This window comes from Canis lupus, chromosome 28, assembly GCF_011100685.1.
Source record: "Canis lupus familiaris isolate Mischka breed German Shepherd chromosome 28, alternate assembly UU_Cfam_GSD_1.0, whole genome shotgun sequence".
Classification (NCBI taxonomy): domain Eukaryota; kingdom Metazoa; phylum Chordata; class Mammalia; order Carnivora; family Canidae; genus Canis; species Canis lupus.
In genome coordinates, this window is record NC_049249.1 from 40,252,578 (window position 1) to 40,260,260 (window position 7,683).

A 7,683-nucleotide genomic window follows, 5' to 3' on the forward strand; every position below is an offset into this window, starting at 1 on the left:
TAAAAAAAGAAACACAGCCTCCCCCAAATCAATCATTGCAGCAATGATTTACTCTAGGTGAAAAGTCCTTCTATAAAAAAAATTTTAAGTACTTTAAAAGAATTTCACTTAGGAAATGAAGACTTACAATGCAGAAAGATACATGAAGACTTATAATGTCCATTAAAAATTAAATAAGAGGGGACACCTGGGCAGCTGAGTCAGTTAAGTGTTGCCTTTGGCTCAGGTCACGATCTCAGGGTCCTGGGATTGAGTCCCACATAGGTATCCCTGCTCAGTGGGAAGTCTGCTTTTCCCTCTCCCTCTGTCTCTCCCCCCCAGCTTGTGTGCGCTTTCTCTTTCTCACTCTCTCTCAAATGATTAAATAAAATCTTTTTAAAAACTAAACAAGAAAGAAATAAAAATAATAAATCTTGAAAATGAATAACACGGTCAATTAAATTGGAATTTTAATAGATTTATCAGTTCTAGGAATGCCTGGGTGGCTCAGTGGTTGACCATCTGCCTTTGGTTCAGGGTGTGATTCTCCCTCTGCCTGTGTCTCTACCTCTCTCTCTCTCTCTGTGTCTCTCATGAATAAATAAATAAAATCTTTTTTTTTAAAGGATTTATCTGGGGATCCCTGGGTGGCTCAGTGGTTTAGCATCTGCCTTTGGCCCAGGGCATGATCCTGGAGTCCTGGGATCGAGTCCCACATCGGGCTCCCAGCATGGGCCTGCTTCTCCCTCCTCCTGTGTCTCTGCCTCTCTCTTTCTCTCTCTATGTCTATCATAAATAAATAAATCTTTGAAAGAAAAAAATAAAAAATAAAAAAAGGATTTATCATATCTATAGTAGATACGTCAAAGAGGAATATAAGCCAGAATTGTGGCATTCAAGCAAAACTCAACATAGAAAGGCAGCTAGTTCAGGTTTAAATCTTAAATTAACATGGGCTCCAGAAGAAAAAGAGTGGAAGGAATAATGTAGCCACAATGTATAAAAAGCTAATGGCTGAGAAGTCTCCAGATTTGATGAAAAATGTGTCCTTCAAGTATTGAGAAGGGGGGGAAACCCACATTTATTTTTTTTAAGATTTTATTCATTTATTCATGAGAGACACAGAGAGAGGCAGAGACACAGGCAGCGGGAGAAGCAGGCTCCATGCAGAGAGCCCGATGTGGGACTCGATCCCAAGACCCCAGTGTCACAACCTGAACCAAAGGCAGATGCTCAACCACTGAGCCACCCGGGCATCCCCAAAAAAACCCCTATTTAGACCTGTCGTAATGAAAATACAGATCTGGAATAAAGAAACTATCTTAAAAACCTACTAGAAAGAAAGGGAATTACCTACAGAACCATTAGAAGAGAATGACTTTCTCATGGACAATCGATGTTAGGAGACAATGGAACCATGAGTCAAAATGCTGTGGTCAAATCATTGTCAACCCTAAATTTTATACCCTGCTAAACATTCACTCAAATTTTTAATATATTACATTATTTGTTCAAATCTCTTCCTTTCCTCTGGATCTTGCCATGGCTCCATTCATGGAACTATGCATCCTGGTCCTGTGGATTTCAGGCTGTTCGGGTGATCTGCTCTGGCCAGTGGAAACTGGGAGGAAGCAAGAGTGTGCTCACTCAGGGAAGCATGGTGTGTCTTCCTCACCTGCCTCCCACCATGATACGGGCATGCTCCACAAAACTAGTCCTCCTCCAGCTTAGAATAAACACATGGAGACCCTGCCATGCTGGAGCCAGCTTGGAAGATTGATAAATTTTCAGGACTCTTGAAATCTATTTGTTCAATTATATAACTTACTTTTAAACAAATCATATTAAGAACAATGAAAATAAATCTTCAAAATCAATCACATTCCAGTTATTCTTCTGTATCTTATTATGATGGACTCTCTTGGGGTTATCTAAATCTATCATGTCCATATGCTGGTGGTGCTATACCACTGTGTGCAATTGTGCATCTCTTTCCAAACCTGTGTAGGGTGACCCAATCCAGACCCGTAGGTTGGAATAAGAAATCAGTCATGGTGAGAGTGTTTACACCACAGAAATTGGCAAGTGTTACAAGTCAAGGTTTGATGTATTATTTTGTTGGTTTACCAGATTACAGTGTGATGGAGAAAATGTCAATTGTATAGATTAAACATAAAAGTCTGTTTTCCTGTGGCTGTTACATTTTGAACAACACAAACATTGAGGAACTGTTCTTCCCGCATTCAAAACTATTATCTAACTCAGCAAAGAAGTTTCTCACATTATAGTTTTAAATTAGAACAAAAAAAAAACACAATTTCTAGTTTTAGGGTTTTTTTTTTTTTTACCTTTTTCAAAGAAACCAGCATAATATGGAGATGTTTTCAAATGTTTCCTAAAGTTAACTGAGAGGCATATACCATTTCCATTTTAAACATCTCATATGTTTAATGATCTCATTTCTGTCCTTTTAGCTCTCTAAAATCGTTTTGACTCTGTTACTGCTATTTTCAAAATATTACTAAAAGGAACTTGTCGGAAGGTGATGAATAAGCTCGGTTTCTCACTGTGTCTTCCCCTGTGAGCCTGAGTCTCCTGGCAGCCTCTGGAGGTGACACTCTAACGCCCTTCCATAAATGTGACAGTAAGTGGAGGGGACGGCCCAGGAGGGACATGGGAAGCCTGGTAACGTTGGGGGAGAATAAACAAGACCTGTGAGAAAAAACACAGCAATGTGGATATGTGATGCCTCACTAGATATTTTATCGTGTGAATTAAAGACAAGTACAAGAGAGAGCACTGGCCTGAGAGTCAGGGTGTGGGTCCAGTGTCGGCCCTGACTCCCGACTTCAGACAAGGCCAGTCTCCTCATCCGAGAAACAGTCATCCATGCTCTGCTGTTACAGTTTCCCTGCAAGGACTGAGGGAGGGAGAAGGGGAACTGATGCATGTGTGTGTGTGCACTTGTGTGTGTGCTTGTGTGTGTGTGTATCATACAGTAGACTCTGTGCACATGTTGTGTGGGAGCATGTTGTATTCCATGTTGTGTGCCCAGGTTATGTGTGTGCATGGTGTGTGTATATGTTGTATGTGTCTGTGTACATGTTGTGGGTGGGTGTGTGGGCGTACATTTTGTGTGTGTGTGTGTGTTGTACCCGTGTGTGCACGCTGCATGCTGTGTGAATGGATATACACATGCTCTACACCAGGGATCATGTTAAGAGGCTTATTTTCTTAATTTCACTGACTTCACAAGTTTCTGGGCAGGAAAGCCATGAGAAGCTTATAGTGAAACCAGACTGCAGGCCACGGAGCAGCCAACATGGGGAGTGTGTTACCTGTGGTGTCTCTCTTATTTCACTATGTACACGGGGCACACGAGGGAGTCACGAGAATCATGTGCTTCTCTCTGAAGAATGGGCTTCTGTTATTGCCTGAAATGTACAGGCACCCGGCACCCGACAAGCTGGAGGACCCCGGCAGGTGTGGCACTCGTGCTTCTAAAGAAAGATCACTTGTTTGCTATTCGGAGCTATGTCACCAGGTGGCTGTGTGCATTTGTGTCTACGGGACACAGTCTGTGTCTACAAGACCCTTGGTGAAGTATCCTACCCTCCAGAGGCCATTCTAGGTGGACTAGATTTCCTGGGGGGAAATGCCATCACCCTTTAAAACTTTAGAAACCCAGTGCTGCTGTTTTTTAGAGTCTGGAGTCCTGAGATGAGGGCTCCTGGTTGGCAGCTAGAGGTAGCGGAAAGGCGCAAGGCACCCAGCCCCCCAGCTCCACCCAGAAGCCCATGGAAGACGCATCTCTCTTCTCTGCTCCAGATGATGTCAGGAGCTAGCTGAGCACCTGTGGGTCAGCTTGGTGGGGCCACCATTCCACAGTGACTGCCCCTGACAATAGGGCTGCATGTGCATGTGCTGCTGAAGGCCATTGGGTCACCTTCTCATTGGCCCTGGAGTTCTCCATCCAGAGGGAAGATGCCTCCACAACAGCTGGAAGAACTTCCACATCGATTCTGTGGGTCCCCGAGCATCACCTCCTCTCTGGGACTCTTACTCCCAAGGAGAAGCCAAGGACTAAGTCCTCCGTGAGCAGTTGGATGAGCCGGAGGGTGCAGCCAGGCACCGCGACCCGACTGCCTCGGTCACAGCACCTGCTCTGGGGCTGTAGCGAGTTCTCCCCTAGGCCCAGAACCTAGAGCATGACCGAGCTCAGAGTCCAGGTGCCCAGGTGTGCGCCGCACTGGTTACTTAGGAAAGGGAGAGCCTCGGGAGGCGTCGGGATCATCCAGGTGACGTGGGGAAGAGCAAGTCTCCTTAGAATTAACGGCCTTCCTGAGGTCAGTGGTGTCTGCGGAGCACCAAGGACTGGGGCACAGCCAGGCCGCTGTGCCTGGATGATGACCCACCGACAGGTGGCCGGCCTGCCCCTCCCCGGGGCTCTCTGCCCTGCGAGCCACACACAGACGGGGCAGCAGCGTGCATGACCCCTACATCGGAGCCTGGCCTCAGCCGGTAGCACGCTCCTGGTGTGGCCTCCCTCCCTGTCACTGTCACATCCTGGCTACGGGCCCAACGCAGAGTCTCGCTGGAGTCCCACCCGAGTGAGGAGCTGCTCAAGGCCGGGAACATGATTCTCAGACCTTCCCAGGCTCATCCTGACACCAACATTTAAGCGTGCAAAATGCAAATGAGAACAGGCTCTCCTGAAATGCCTCTCAGCACCACTTAGCTTCGAGGTTACAAGCTCTGCAGAGTCTAGCAGTCCACGGGGAATTAGCCGGGATGCTTCTCACATTAATTCTATGAGGCCAAGGGAGAGCTTTCATTACTCGAAAAGGAGCATGCGGCTGCCAGGACCCCTGCTCTGCAGAGCATCTCTGGATGGGGTTTGGAGGAGAATGTGATCACACTCCGAGGGAGAAGAGAGGCCCAGGCAGGGACAGCCTTCACTCTCAGGCCACTGCTCTTGGCTGGCCCTGGCTCCCTCCTTGTCCATGGAGTCACTGGGGCCCCACTGCCCCGAAGCCCTGACCTTTACAGGTGAAGGCTCTGGGACCCCAGCAGGCCTGGTCAGGGGGGCCCCTGGGGTCCTGCCAGGGCTCCCAGGGCAGCCAGCTCTTCTCTGAGCAGCGACCATCACGGGGGCCCTCTGCACACACTCCCAGAGCATCTTCAGCGAGTGCAGGCAGGTGTCCAGACCCCACGATAGAAGCAGAGCAGTGCAGGCCGGCAGCTGTGGGCTCTGGGGCAGGGGTCCGAGCTCCCTGTTGGCCCGATGCTTGTCTCCACCTCATTCTCAGCCCATTTTCCTGTTACAATCAGAGCTTCCTGTGGCAGGAAAACATCCACTCAGGGGCCACCAGCAGGGGCACAGGACTGGTGAGCGGACCCCGGGGACCCACGTGGGGCCGTGTGGACAGAGACTCCCAGCCTCAGGATGCTTTCTGAAATTTGAGGTTTAAGAGGAAGATTTGACATAAGCAAGAAAAAATACTCTATTTGGAAAGCTGACTCCATCATGCTCCGCACATGAAATGATTTCAGATCCACTCCCTGCTAATAACTCCCGAGACTAAGCGCTTACAGAATGAATCCATATTCATATTTTCAACGACAGAGAAAGTGCTGAGCTTTGGGGTGTGTGCAGATCGGGGGATCGAATGTAGTTAGGTTTCTGCTCCCCATGAAATGTTTGTTGTCCTCCCCGTGGCCCGGCTGAGAGCCCACGGGCCAGTCAGCGGGCAGCTCCCGGCACACGCCATGGATGGTGGCTGCATGCGGGGGCATGAGCCGGTCGTTGTCCTGCTGACCGCTTCCTGAGGCCCGAGCTGAGGACGAGAGCTGGAGCCTGGCTCTGACTGGCCCCATGGGTTCTACACTCTTTTTTTTTTTTTAATTTAAATTCCAGTTAATTAACATACCACACAACCTTGGTTTCTGGAGTAGAATTTGGTGAGTCATCACTTACATCCAACACCCAGGGCTCATCACAGGTGCCTCCTTCGTGCCCTCCCTCCCCCCGCGTCCCTCCAGCAGCCCTCACTACACTCGGCTTATTAATTCGTGGAATTTATCATTCTGTGGAATGACAACGTGGCCCCAAGGGACCCTGCGTGGACACTGGGTGGGCTAGACGCAGAGCTCGCTTGGCTCACGTTCCCCATCTCTGCTGGCCCACGAGTTTCCAGAGGGTCAGCTCCCGTCCCCCCAGGGCGTCTGCTCTATGACTTCTCGTGTGGGGGTCGGGGCACCAGGGCTTGGGCACAAGTCCTGTAAAAGCAGGAGGGATGGAAGCACTAAGCGAGCACGCCATCCGCACCTTCTGAGCCCAGCCCAGAGAAGCGGGATCCGGGCGCGGGACCCAGCACAGGCCTTCCTGAGCTCACCCTCGCGGTCCCCCGCTGACCTGAGCCGAAGCAGCTGCCCCTCCGAGCACCGCTGTCCCCCACCACCCGCGCCCGGGTGACCTTGTCCTCCCTTACGGGGACGGTCACGGCCAGGGCGCCAAGTCCAGCCCCGGGCCCGCAGCCCTTCCCGCCGTGCACCTGCCTCTCCTGCCAGGACCCCGTCCCTCATCCGTCCTTCCCACCAGCACCCTGAAGCTGGAGGCTCCCAGGCCCCGCACCCGCCTCCTCCCTGGCTCCCTCCCTGGCTAATCCCAGGCCCCACCCTGCCTGGCACCCTCTGGCCAGCGGCGCCCCCTCTCCTTTCCGCCCCCGCCTCCCTCCACTCCCACGTGCCCTGGAGACACTTAGCTCAAGTGCCGAGAGCAATCTCCTGGAATATTCTTCTGCAGACGTCCTCCCCCTCCGTTACTTACGTTCCACTTAGCACTTGGCAGACGCTGCAGGGGTGCCTCCCGTTGGCACTCGGGGCACAGCCCAGCCTGGCCCCCCAGAGAGCGGCCCAGCGCCCAGGACCTGCTCCCTTCCGTGGCGCCCTTGCCCCCCCCCCCAGTCCTCTGCAGCCCGCCCCACACTATGAGCTCCAGGGCGCCCCTCCTGGCCATGTCGCCTCCTTCCCTGCCATCTGTTGGGTGCTCCCGCGGCACCGCCTCCCCCAGCCCCCTCCCAGGCCTGCAGCGGCCAGAGGACTCTCCGTGGCCTGAGGAAACCCTGTGCGGCTCCCTGCTGCCCTCGGACTAGAACCTACTCAGCCTTCCGGGGTCCACAGGGCCCAGGGGCCCCAACCTGGCGGCCCCCAGCCTCCCCACCTGCCTCCTTCCCTCCTGCTCACACAAAAGCTGCTCCCTCCTGCCCTGGAGACTTTGCAAGGACTATTCCATGCCTGGAATCTTCCCCTTTCATCTCTCTCTCTTTTTTTTTTTTTTAATTTTTATTTATTTATTTATGATAGTCACAGAGAGAGAGAGAGAGAGAGAGAGGCAGAGACATAGGCAGAGGGAGAAGCAGGCTCCATGCACCGGGAGCCCGACGTGGGATTCGATCCCGGGTCTCCAGGATCACGCCCTGGGCCAAAGGCAGGCCCCTTTCATCTTTCTTATGGACTAAATGCCCGTGCCCCCAAACTCATGTATCAAAGCCCTGACCCCCCCCCACGATGGTGTTTGGAGATGGGACCTTCGGGGGGAATCAGGGTTGGAAGAGGTCACGAGATAATCCACCCAATGGGGCCAGTGCCCTCCTCAGAGGAGACCCCCCAGGGCTCCCCCGTCAGCCCCCACCCCGCCAGCAT